The sequence below is a fragment of the Gobio gobio genome (genome assembly GCF_949357685.1).
Source record: "Gobio gobio genome assembly, chromosome: 11".
NCBI classification, from domain to species: domain Eukaryota; kingdom Metazoa; phylum Chordata; class Actinopteri; order Cypriniformes; family Gobionidae; genus Gobio; species Gobio gobio.
The window spans coordinates 14303326-14317496 of record NC_137104.1 but is presented as its reverse complement, the minus strand read 5'-3'; the positions used below and the strand labels follow the sequence as shown (position 1 = coordinate 14317496).

Genomic DNA, 14171 nt, shown 5'->3' with positions numbered 1-14171 from the left:
AGAGCTGGATAAACATAACCTATTGTGTTCTTGAACTATGTTGTTGGCTACCTCTGAGTATGCGTGATTAAAAGGAGTGGGGTGAGTCTAAGCTCTTAGTTTTCATGACCAGGTGAACTGTTTCCTATGAGGACAAGCATATTTTTGTAATGACCGCTCTCCTCAGTGGGTTGGGTGCTTTGAAGACCATCATTAGCTACAAACTTTAATAGCAATAGCTTTTCGTGTTCTTTGCCGTTTTGTTTGATCTATCCAAGCAATTTTCTCAATGAGAGTCACTCAAAGATTATCAGATATTGAAATGAGTATGAATAGTGCTTTGCAAAGGGAAAACAGACCTCTGGTTTTCTCCTAAATTTAGTAATCTTACTAATCTTAGCTGCTGATCATGCCATTAACCGATGTAAATTGTCAAGGATCCTTCAACGAACCACTTCAAGTCTTGATTTCCATCACTTCAATGTCTTGCTATGGCTGATGGAGGATCTATGAAAGTACTCAATGTCACTGTTAAAGGGACAGTTAACCTAAAAAAAAAACATACATTGAAAGTCATTGGAGTCCAAAACATCATCGCCCTCTGACCTTTATTGTATGGACTAGTGATGTCAAAAGTACTGGTACTTTTAGTCGAACCAAGTTGCCACTAAATAAAAAATCAACGTAACGACCATCTTTCTGCAGTAAGTCGTAACATAATGAATACTTTTCCCGTGTCCAAGTGAGATTATATGTTTATGAGCACTGTTCATTTATAGCACATATTTAAGCTAAGCTTAAGTCACTGTTTCTCTGGGCTCATGGTGACCCAGACACCATTATTTTAATGATTCTTAAAAGAACAATTACTGTCTGGCCAGCTGAGATTTTGGTATGGATATAAATGTTAGGATCATGTTTCGGTAGTACTACAGCACACCGTGAGTGTATGTTAGCACCTTTCGTTGTTTGCTTTTGGGACCCTGGATCTGTGATGCATGGCATCAGACTTAACAAGTAGATAGTCCCTTTCTCAACCAAAGGGATTGGGGCTCACTAGAGGGCATCAAAAATTCCAGGGGCTTAAGACAAACCAAGCATTATAATAAGCCAAAACAACAAAAAATCTTAATTTCTTACTTTAACTCTTTCCCTGCCAGCGTTTTTTAAAAACGTTGCCAGCCATCAGCAGCATTTTTGATAATTTTCACAAAAGTCTCATGACCCCCAGAATATATTGTTGTATGAATATCTGAGCATTCAATATATCAAAAGAAAGAACAGACCCTCTGCTTTTTACTCTTTCCCTGCCAAACACGGAATTTTCCATTATTTGTGAGAAAACGCTTCCCCGCCAAACAAAGAATTTTCCGTGTTTTCACTGTTATACGCTAGGGGCCGCTGTTACACATCTTCTGAAAATGATCAAAAACCCAACTTTTTTTTTTTTTTACGCTGGCGGGGAAAGAGTTAAACAAAAAAACTTTTATTCTAGCTTCATGCATTCTTTTTTTTATCACCACTTGAATATGGGTAAGTTTCATAAAAAAGCAACATTTTAAGCAAAAAGCTGAGAAAATCACGTTTTTCTTCAAAGACTATGTCTGGAAAGGATTCAGAACGATGATCAAAACATAGATGTAGTAGATCGAGTCCATCAACACCCCCAAAGTGTACCCCAACACTCAGTCCTAAACCTCGTCCAGGGTCGACATTTCAGTAACATTAGGCAATTTTGATTGATATGCTGTTTAATGATGAAGATCGCATTATTTTACATATGCATATGATATCGCTTATTTCTGCAAATTCTTTGCAAGTGCTTTAATCAGGAGATTCAGTACTCTTTCAGAAGATGTGTCACCCCCTATCGTATAACAGTGAATCCCCAAAATGTGAAGGTTTTTCTCACAAATAAAAAAAATTCCATGTTTGGCAGGTAAAGAGTTAATTTACCCCCCAATTTTTCTTTTCGTGGAAGAACCAGAATTGCCACTGTCTTGGAAAACCTCTATATGTTTGATTAAAGTTATATTGATAACAATGTTTCTGATTACAAAAGTGTAATTTCTAGACCTGGAAAAGCCATATAAATTAACCCTAACATATTTTATATTGAATATACATTTTTCTAGTAATGCCAAGCTCAAAAAACTCTCGCTAAGCTAAGTAAAAAAAAGTGGAAAAAACCATGGGGTCTCGAAAATTGTTAGCCATCCATGGAGTTTAAAAAGTTGAGAACCATTGCTTTAAAAGAATTACACATTTGTGTAAGAAAGACACTTTCAACAACTTAAAGTAAAAGCTTATCCTATTTTTAGGATCCTGAATCAACAACTGTCATCATATGGGCTCATTAATCATACAACATAATCAGTGTCAACAAATGTGGAAATTTTTACTTGCGTTGAAGAGGCCCTCACAGTCGTCACAGAATTTACAGAGGAACGGATGAGTTTTCCGTGCGTCTTCTTGTGATGTCATTATCAACAGTATATCCTGTGTGTGCGGTGTTTAGTTGCAGTCTGCCATTCAGACCCAGGTGTCAGGGTGTGTGTTTTTTTTTTACACATCTTAGTGAAGTGACTCGGGGAGTAGGAGAAGGGAAGGCCTGCCACTGGAGCTCATTCACAAACCAGCTGACCTCACCACCTCCACCCTGCCTTTACAAGGTGAAATTGACCCATGGAAACACTCCTGGTAATAAGAGTTTCCCCACTCTTTCACCCTGTTATGTTCCGTGAGCGAAGTATATAAAAATAAACAGCCATCACAAATCTGAATGCCACGGCATTCCATCAGAAAAGCTGTTTTGCTTTACACGACTGCCTGGAGCTAAAAGTAAGCTGTGACACCTGTGACGGTTGACACCCCACCCAAGGCTCCAGTTTTCTGAGTCAGAGCTCATGTGTGGGCCTGTGTGTGTTTTACTGAAGGACCCACTGTGTCCTTGTATGTTAATATGTTTTGGGTGGAACCTAAGCACTTTCACAGCCCATTACATCTCAGCAGAGCTATTAGGAACGAGGAACCAGAGGAAAAGGCGCCACTAGAGGCACTAGTCAACCACTGAACCCCAAACAGTCATTTAAATGTATATAAATTAAGGTTGTTTTGAGGGATTATGAACGTAACAATAAGATAGACTGAAGATGATATACATTAGGACCAAGCCAAAGATAATTTATCAAACTGAAAACTCAAGCATTTAGGTTGTATGAGTAAACTAATTCACACAGATTATAAGATTAAATCAATAATTTTAAAACTTCTGCGAGATGCAATTTTACAGGTTGCACAAGGCAAGTCGGGACAGTTGACGGAATTGTCACTTGCACAATCGGGCCAATGTTGCATTATCGCGAAAGTTTATAATTTGCACAACTTTTTAAGTCTCACCAATTTAAACATTCAATCGATTTTAAACTATTCAGTACTCATATGCTCACTGAGAGAGGTTTTCTTTGAGCACATGCATGAAGCCGCATCACAAACAGCTCGCAAGTAACTTTTCCACAGTTTATAGCGCTTTAAAAAATATGACAAATTCCGGTATTGGTGAGTATCCTCGTAAACACAGTCGGTAATGTCTTAAATAAACATATACAGTTGAGAAAGAAAATACATGTCATTTGAAAGTATAATGAAAACAGTATAATGGATCCGTGCAAAGTGACAGCGGCCTAATATGTGCCTGTCATTAAAGGATTAGTTCACTTCAAAATGAAAATGTCCTTATATTTTACTCACCCCCATCTCATCCAAGATGTTGATGTCTTTATTTCTTCAGTCGAAAAGAAATTACGTTTTTTGAGTAAAATATTCCAGGATTTTTCTCCACATAATGGTTTTCAATTGTAACCAAAATGTTGAAGGTCCAAATCAATGCAGTTTCAAAGCGCTTTGAAGGCTCTGCACAATCCCAGACGAGGAATAGGGTCTTATCTAGTGAAACGATCAGTCATTAAAAAAAAAAAAAAAAATTTAAATATACTTTTTTACCTAAATTGCTCATCTTGCGATGTTCTGCGGCTACCAGTGATAGCACAATCACGTCGAAAACGTCACACTAGACGTAGGCAGAAGTACCACACCTGGAAATTTACAAAGCGCACATGCGAAGACAACAAACGAATACAAACGGCCTTTAACAAAAAAAAAGGTAAAACAACGATGTCGGACGATTTTGAAGTTGCAGGTGGAGTGGTTTTGGTAAAGGGCGTTTGTATTGGTCCTCGCACGTTTGGTTGGGGTGGTACTTTCGCCTACGTCTAGTGTGACGTCTCAACGTGATTGCGCAATCACTGGCGGCCGCAGAGCAGCGCAAGATGAGCAATTTAGCTTAAAAAGTATATTAAGTTTTACTTTTTTTTTTTTTTTTAAATGACCGATCGTTTCGCTAGATAAGACCCTATTCCTCATCTGGTCTCTGAAGCACTTTGAAACTGCATTGATTTGGACCTTCAACATTTTGGTTGCAATTGAAAACCATTATGTGAAGAAAAATCCTGGAATGTTTTGCTAAAAAAAAAAACATTTTTCACTTTTTTCCTTTTCAACTGAAGAAAGAAAGACATGAACATCTTGGATGAGATGGGGGTAAATTATCAGGACATTTTCAATTTGAAGTGAACTAATCCTTTAATGTTGACAAAACAACAAAAGAGCTTTAATTAATAATAATAATTAATAGCCTATGTATTTAATTTTTAGAGGACTTAAAGACACTAAAGACATTTTTAATATTACAAAAGGTTTCTATTTAAAATAAATGGTGCTCTTTGAATTTTCTATTTGTCAAAGAATCCTTTAAAAAAATGTGTAGCGGTTTCCGCAAAAATTAAGCTGTTAAAATAAAACAGTTTTCAACATTGATAATGAGAAGAAATGTTTCTTGAGCAGCACATTCGAATGATTTCTGATGTATCACGTGACATTCTAGACTGCAGTAATGATGAAAATTCAGCTTTGCCACAATATTACTGTTGTACTAATATTACTGTTTTCACGACAAGGCCCTGGCACTTGGCTTAGTTTCAATGTGACACATTATTCGGGTGATGGAGCCCAACCTTTGTCTCTTGTAACCTTAAAGTGGAATGCCTGGCATCTGGTAACTGGTGGTGCTGGTAGATGTGGATGAAGGGGGGCTGAAGGGGATAAACACTGAAACTGATATAAAGTTCTCCGAGAAATTCCTTTATGTATGGTTGCCAGGGCTCAGGCTGGCACAGGAGAAGAGAAGAGTGATGCTCTGCCTGACCCATCTTGTACCTCAGTCATGTTTCCTCAAGGTAATTATTTTACATTGATAAAAGGAGCACTAAAAAGGTGGAGAGATATGGAGGACAGAAGGGACACTGTCCTTTCTCTCTGGGTTAGAAGTGCACGATATAGATTAGAAGAGCGGGCAGGTAAACTTCACTTCTGGCTGGATGAGAAAGAGGAAACAAGCACTATGGCTAGATGACAGGAACCATTAGGGAATTCCTAACAAGGGAGGAGAAAAAGGAGGGAGTTTACATCACTACCGATTGCACTAAAAGCCTACTTTCAGCAAGTCTGATATACTTAAAGGACAAATAGTACTTTGTTGCCGTTTTTAAGGCCAGCTATTTTGTAGTTGATCTTAAACTGAAAACATCCAAATGAGCATTCAGACAACAAAAGGGACACTCAACTTGACCACAAGTTGGACTGAGAAGTTGAACTGAATTTCTGGGGCTATTTCCACTTCATGCAGTTTTACTGATCAGATAGCTGTTCACAGTATCATATCACTTAATCTTTAAAAACACCAATAATTTAATACGACTTTAAATAACAAATTAATATGACTATTTTGAAGAATGTTAATAACAGATGGTTTTGGTTACCATTGACTTTCATTGTATGGAGGAAAAAAAAAACACTGAGACATGTCGCAAAATATCTTCTTTTTTGTTCCACAGAAGGATTTTTTTGTGTTCTGGACAAGGATTCACATATGTGGTTCATGGGTAAGTGAACAGAGTAAAATGTTAAAGGAGCTGTATGTAGGACTGTGGCCAAAACTGGTACTGCAATCACTTTCAAATGACTGTAGAGCGGTGTATCCCCTCTCCCCCTCCCCCTGACTCGAGGTTGCCAGATAGGCTGCAGGATGCAGCAGGAACATAGGCTGCTACACGGAGCTTTCAATGGCAAGTGACGAGTCGTACACAGTAAGTTTTTTTTCTTTCTGTTAATTATGTTTATGCTTCAAGAGCGATGTTTTGTGAAGTAATTATGAATCGCAAAAATGTACTAATGGCGATTAGCCAAATATAATCGTAAATATGAACGCTCGTATGTGACAGTACATTCCCACATGAAAAAATACTATAGTAAAATTACAGCAAAGCTAAATAACATTAGCAATGGTCATACAGGTCAACTTGCAGCATGTTTTGTCCACTATATATGCGAAGAACGAATGAGGAATCATTTTTACTGAGGTAACGTTAGGCTACTGTCTCAAATACGTTTACACAGTGCTAATAGGCGTGCTAATGTTGTTTTCCTCAGCGTCCCAGCATAATGACAGAGAAACGGGCTCTGATAATGCATTACTAATGTTAGCAATGACGACTCGCCGTTTTTATTTACCAAACAATTCCTTTACGTTACCTTTTCAATTCAATGACCCACCTCCTCCATCTGCGCTAACCTAACGTTACTTTGCACGAACATGCATATCTTTGTTCGACTGTCATGAATATTTGAAATGTCCATTTACATTAAGTACAAGTTAGCCAAACATAGATGAACCTCACCTGTCCAGGAGAAAATTAGCAACGTTGGCATCAGTCTTCAAATTATTCTCCGTTTTCAGCCGTCTCTATCTTTCAAAGGCATCTCAAATCCTTGTTTTATTTCAGACACTGTCACAACGTTTTTCTGATTCATAACGAGGTCGTTTAGGTTTCGTAAAGTTGGACATTGTTTATCCAAAAAGTTTGTAGCTGCAGCTGTGGTAACTAGAGCAGAGCGGGCAACCCGAATGCAGAAACACTACTGACTTCGTAATTGGTAGACAGGTGGAGGGTGGCGCTTCAGGCCAAAACACAACATGTCAACATCAACATCAGTTGAGGGCTGCAACTTCACTTTTAAAATGACAATATCTTGGCCGGACAACCGTTGTCAGTGATATAAATATTTGAAATGAACATGATTTCTTAATGTCTAGTGACATATCAGGGCCATTTTATGATTAATTGAAATACATTTCTTACATACAGTTCCTTTAATTAGTGAAGAATGAGAAGACTTTTTATAATCTCAAAAATAAAATAACAAGAACAGCAATAATAATAATTGCGTACAACACAGAAAATGACTGACAGGCAGAGGCAGACACGCTTGCACTCACATGCAGACATGCACACAAACTGTAAATGTCTGGACGCTGCCGATAAGAGCTCCACTTTCACTGATTGTTATCTCAGAGCATTGAATGTTTCGGCCTCTCAAATGTTTATTCACGTGCGACACAGGATGAGAACCGCAGACTTGAGAGATAATTGGGATTGAAAGGGTTTAACAAATCATAGTTTTACTTTGTTTTTCTTTTATAAAATTATTTTCTATTTGCAAAACAGCAGGCGAGAGAGCAATTTCCTCCACAGCAGGGGCAACGAAATCCAAAAACCCAAACAATCGTGTTAGAATAAATAACGTAAACTCCCTGAGTTAAAAATCCCAGGCATAATTCCAAATTCCTTACATGGATGGATTTTAAGGGCCACAGCTTTCATTTTACTGCTTGCGATCAAACTTCCAAGTGTAGAAAAGCACATTGCAGGCACCGGCACTGCGGTTTGAACTATGCACACAAGGGGGCAACATTTTTGAAAAACAGTCAATAATAATGCAAGCCATTCTGATGCCCAGACAAACCTCCCTGACTAGACAACAAAACAACCCAAAAAATGTGAAAACAAAATGGAAAATTATCTACAGAACAAATCAGTGCAACAAAACTAGCAACAGATGTTAAGAAAATGCAAGCGCTTACAGTCCATTCTTCGCATCATCAGTGTCCACTGAGACGCTTGGTTTGACAGTAAATAAAAGCATGCCATGAATCTTCATCATACACTCAATGCAGCTCACCCAACTGACTAACTGGGACAAACACTGACCTCTGTCAATTTCTATGTCCTGGTTTGGTTTGTACATGACCCTGGTTGACAGTATCATCCCGTAACGACCCTTCAACATGCATCCAAGTGCCCTGTCTCACCTAGTTTCCTGAGAAACCATGTCAACATGGCCTGGCCTCAATGACAACAGGAATCCCTCCCTAAACAGCTGCTTCCACTAACGTCATTTTACCAAAATTAGAGATATTTTTTATCCTAAGTTTGTCTGGGATGGACAATCTCTAAAATCATTCCCATGTCATTTATGAAACTGTATCCAAACACCAAATTTTTTATGCAAATAAAGCTGTTCCATAATGAGAAATATAACCTCAGTTTAGAAAGAATATAATGTGCCAAGCATAATAAGAAAGGCAAAAAGAATCGTTTTGAAACCCATCCCAGAAAAACTGCTTGAATTCTTTAACTAAACTTATATTACAGACAAAAACGGAAGCAGCATTAATAAGACAGAAATATATGTGTGCACTGCTTGAAACAGGCTGTCAAAAACAGGAATAAATTCTGTGCTGTCAACATATGTGTAAAGGCTATGCCAACAGACTGCATTTTATGTGGGGAGAATGAGGCTGACATTATAAAGGAACATTTTTGAAAACAGACATTTGTTCCTCAGAAAAAGCTGTGCAAAAGAAAACACCACCAGTCTGCTCGTTTTTGAGAGGAGCGAAAGACATGCCAGAAAAACAAAGCGCTCTAACACTGCGCAAACACCAAACATAAAAAATGAACTTTAGACCACCCACGGAGGTGGCAAACTTACAAATGAGCCCAAACAGACTTACTGTGACTAGTACAAGGCTGTGAAGCTGGGTGAAATATCTGGAAATGTGCTGTGGTTTTCCAAACGAGCACATCATCTGCAGCGTACAGCAGTGTTATCCATCTCAATTTGAGGGTTTGAGTTCATGATTGAATTAGGAGGGCCTGACTCATGGTACTTAGCGAATTAGTGCCCACTGGAATCAGAACAATAGCTTTAACCCTTGTTGAATGTGTTTGCGTAGAGAAATGAAGACGCAGAGAAGAAACAAAGGTACTTCATAATGTGGCAATCAGATGAGCTTCCATCAGTATACTGATATGAAAGACAGGGATCATTACTGTTGATATCAACTTTTTTTGTCAAACTTTTTTTTTTCATGTTAAAGCTACACTCAAAAAAATGATTCAAGCCCTTCATAGATGTGACACATTTAAATTCTGTTCACTTTACTTAAACATATCTAATTTCGTCACAACTTAATTTAATTGTGTTCAAACAACCTAATATATTTAAAACTTAAGTTTACTTAATTCAGTTGTGTTAAAACTACATTAAATATTTGTGTTGACATAACTAACTGGGCAGTTCCCAGCATGCTTTGCAAGGGACTCCATTAGGAGAGTAAATTTAGCGATTAAAGTGTTATTTTATATGTTTTTCTGTAAAGGGAATGATGTTGTTAGTAATGTTAGTGTTTAATGTTCAGTTATGTTGGACATTTAGAGAGGTTTCTGTAATGTTTTTTTAATTTTGTGGTTACCGTTATGCTGAAGAGTGGCGCCAGTGATCTATGCTAATGTCAAACCTCTTTTCTTATATATTCATTATATACATTGTATATGATGATGAATTAAATTGCATATAATTGGTTTTCCAATTATTTTTTTTAATTTAAGTTTGACAAGAAAAAAAAGTCATGTTATACGTATATAAATATCAATTAAACTATTAGATAAAATTGAGTTGAACCAACTCAATTACATTTCATTGTATGAATTAGTTTTTTATGAGTTGGGGTTACACATATTTATTGGATGGAAAACCTCCCCTCAGGTAAACTGAGTTTGTCCAATGAGTTATTTTTTTGAGTGTGCATGTTCATTTAACTTAACCGATTTTATTTATAGGGAAGCAATTCCTCTGATTTAGTTCAACATTACTATTTCACATAGATTCTTCCCCATTCAGTCGTGTTGTCCCAACACAAGGAGTTTACATAGATTAGAAAAATTCCATTAATGTTAATAAAAAGCAATTTGCTTGTGTGGAACCACTGTCCATAATTAAATTAAGTAAGTTTAACGAATCATTTTTTTGAGTGTACACTGTCAGAATTTTTTTAACCTTTTGGGGTATAACAGCTTGTCACTTAGGCAATTCCCTCAAAGGGTTACTTCACCCAAAAATGAAAATTCTGTCATTAATTACTCACCCTCATGTCGTTCCAAACCCGTAAGATATTTTTGATGAAACCCGAGAGCTTTCTGACCCCTCCATAGAAATAACCTTCAATTTTACCCTTCCGGTCAAATATTGAGCTGCAAAAGTGGTATTTAATTACCACTTTCAAGGCCCAGAAAGGTAGCAAAGAAGTTAAAATAGAACATGTGACTACAGGTTCAACCTTAATTTTATGAAGCAACCATAATACCTTTATTAATAAAAACAAACAAAAATAACAAGACGCCGGAATGGCGCTTCATTTTTGGTCAGCTCCTGCATCAGTATCACGCACATGCATCGTGGTGCTCACGTGAACAGCGTCAACCAATACAGAGCCGGCATTCTGACGTAGAACTAGGGGTGGGCGACATAGCCTCAAAATTATATCACGATATTTCAAGAATATTTGCGATAATGATATTTATGATGATATAGAAAAATATATGGAACAAAGTTTTATTGGTGATTGCAGCTGGCAGGCTGCAGAATTTATTAGTGCAAACAAAATGAGGGGCATTTTCCATCCTTTTCCAATAAGCTACTGTCATTGAAGACAGAATACATAATTCCAAGTGTAAATCAATTGTCAGGCGGCAGCAGCAGCATTATAATGACACAGCATGAGTCAAATGTAAGCAAAGTAAAAAAGTAGCCTTGGGACAAGTTGGGAGTGTTTTCACTGGAAATCTTAAGTAAAAGTTTAACATAACTCCTTAACATTTTAGTTTAACAATAACTGAAGTAATTTATGCCATGATCTGTCTGAGTATTCGGTTCTGATTGGCTGGAAGGTGTACAATAAAATCGGTTAATGCACAGGTAGTTCCAAGTCAGTTGAATCACTGTTTTCATTGAAGCGCACACACACACAGGCCTACGTTACGCGCATACAGAGAGCGGAGACCGCGCTTCGCATTGAGGAGCACAGAAACATATATCAACACCGCCCCGCGACTTTAAGCAATAAAATAGCTAAGCTACAGGAGCACTACATTATATCTGGGGTAACATCGCTATTTTTAAGTAATAAACGCACATCTTCATTGTTAAGAGACGCTGAACAGATGCAGTCACGCAGGTACGAATCTCTCTCTCTCTCTCTCTTTCGATAATTAATTCAAATAAATGCTATGATTCATTCATTCAAATAAATGTAATCTTACGCACTACTTTATCTCTGTGTCTGATTCAAAGTGGACAGAATGTTGGATCTAACGAGCCGTAACTGACAAAAAATAACCTTCAATTTTACCCTTCCGGTCAAATATTGAGCTGCAAACATCAATAAAAGCTTTTAGTTGTCAATGTTTTGTCAGTTGTCAAGATGTCTGACATCTTGTAAAGCTCCTTTTTAGGTACTAAATCATCATCGGAGGCTGACATGCTGCTCTTACTCTCAGACAGGTGGTGTTGTGCGCGCTAGGGAACGTAAATGCGCCATACATCACGTTGCTATATCGTAGATATCGCGAGATGACACTTTTTTTATCATGTAAAAATGTATACCGGTGTTATCGTGGATGGTATGATATGGGACACTCCTACGTAGAACCCGGAAGTGCTGCACTGTGGTTACAGCGTAAACAGCATAGGAGACTGACATCGAAGAAATTAAATTGTTGAATAAAGTCGTTATTTTTGGTTGTTTTTTTCTCATCACTTCATAAAATTAAGGTTGAATCACTGTATTCACATTGACTATTTTAACAAGCTTTTTTAACGATCTAACAGTCTTTACTACCTTTCTGGACCTTGAAAGTGGTAATTAAATAGCTGTCTATGAAGGAAAGCTCTCGGATTTCATCAAAAATATCTTATTTTTGTGTTCCAAAGATGAGCGAAGGTCTGGGACGACATGAGAGTGAGTAATCAATGACAGATTTTTCATTTTTGAGTGAACTAACCTTATAAATGCCCTCATATCAGATTTGCAGTTACCATAAACTTTCCAAAGTTGCACCTACAAATCAGATTTGTAGTTTCCAGGTTTCCACGTTTTGAGCTGTACGCATGATTGAGAGCATCTTCAAAAACTGTAAAGCAATTCCATAAAAAAAGAACTACATGCTTTTATGACTGTAACAGAAATTAAAATGTAGTCACAACTCATATAATGCAACCACACTACACGTTATGAAATCTGTGACGCACAGAAATCACCATGTTTTTGTTAAATTCTTGTCTAGCCACAAACAGAGTCATTTGTAGACTGTGTTTGTTTGTTTCAGGGTGGTTTTCTCTCCAAAAGTATTTGGCAGTGTTGCACTACGGCCACCACAAACGTAACGGGTTTCAGGTTTGAAGTCCCAAAATACTGTAGTATGAAGAACGTTAACTTTTCATATGAGAGCTGTTGATTAATCCTCGCCCTTCTCCAGGAGTAATTAGCAAGACAATTAAGTAGTACGTAGTCAAAACAGTGCTACTCAAAAAGGTTTTAATAGTGGCTGTCCAAACCAAAAGGCCATTCTTTTCTTTGATGTTGTTGTTGTCTACCTTTTTGACAATGGGCCGGGAGATTAGAATGGTTAAGATTCTGATTGATGGTTTCAGGATATCCTTGACTGTTAACCCGATCTTATCTGTGGCCTGTACTTCTACTAATTAACAAGCAGTATGCAAAACATCTGACATTCTTGGCACCAGGAACCCAGAAGTGTTCTGACCAAGTAACTATGCACGGAACAGAGGACTCAACCAAGACTCAAACAGGATTTCCACTCTTCACTCATTTTCCAGGACATTTCAAATTTCATTATGACATGAATAAAAGACAAGGATCACAGATTCAAGGCCTAAAGTAATATATTCCTCTCTCCAGAATAAAAACCTGTATAGTTTGTTTTCATTTTGGTGTAATTCAAAATGTTTCTTGCACGTGTCAAAACTCTGCTACTAACGTTAAAGGAATAGTTCACCCTAAAGTTCACCCTGGTCTTGTTCTAATGCAGTTTTCTTTCTTTTTCAGAACATAAACGGAGAATTAAAAAAAAAAAAATCCCGCTTGTGCTCATCCATATAATGGCAGTGAATAGCAATTAGCATTAAAATATCACAGAATGGTTCCATGCAACACGTGTTATATATCCTGCTGTTTCTTGGGGTAATATGGTTTATTAAAAAACAAACCGAAATTTTATGTATTATTTAATGAAACTTCTGACCTTGGCTGTTGGTCTTCTGTGCACAGCTGTGCTACCGTCTTGCTCAGAAAAAACACACAAGTTGTGAGAAATTAAGATGAATAAGAACAAGATATGAAATTCAATGCGTAGAAATCCCAAAAAAGTATCCGTATACTTTCTTCCCTGAGGTGAATATACTCAGACCTGAACTCTAGTTGTCAAAGACAATCAGAATGACTTTTGACAGATGTGCAGAATGCAGTTGACAGAACGCAATAACTTCTTGTAACGAACTCAACGATATATTCACCTCAGCGAAGAAAGTAAATGGATTGTATTTCATGCCGCCTTTTTTCGAAGGCCCTGTCCACATGACTACAGGTATTTTCAAAACCACAGCTTTTTCTTTGGGGTTTGGCCATACGTCCACACGCAAACGCAGTATCCGGTCACTGAAACCAAACTTTTTTGAAAACTCCTGCCAGGGTGAACATTTTTAGAAACTCTGGTTGCTGTGTTGTCGTTTGAACAGTGAAACCGGAGATTTTGGCTTGTTGCGCCAGAACCGGAACGGCAATAAAAAAAAATTCCAGGCTTCTGATTGGCTTTATGGTTAGGGTTATATCGCCACCTGTTGGTTTGGCATACTCTTGACAGTGCTTAATAGCGTGT

General features: G+C 37.5%; 1 protein-coding gene across 1 annotated transcript in view; it reads right to left on the bottom strand.

Annotated features, from left to right (window-relative positions):
* Positions 1-9059, bottom strand: part of col8a2 (collagen, type VIII, alpha 2) — a 90501-nt gene extending 81442 nt beyond the window's left edge. The window contains exon 1 of the mRNA XM_079830002.1: positions 8951-9059. The gene's annotated coding sequence lies outside the window, so the exon portion shown is untranslated. The remainder of the gene's footprint in view (positions 1-8950) is intronic.
* Positions 9060-14171: the final 5112 nt, after the last annotated feature.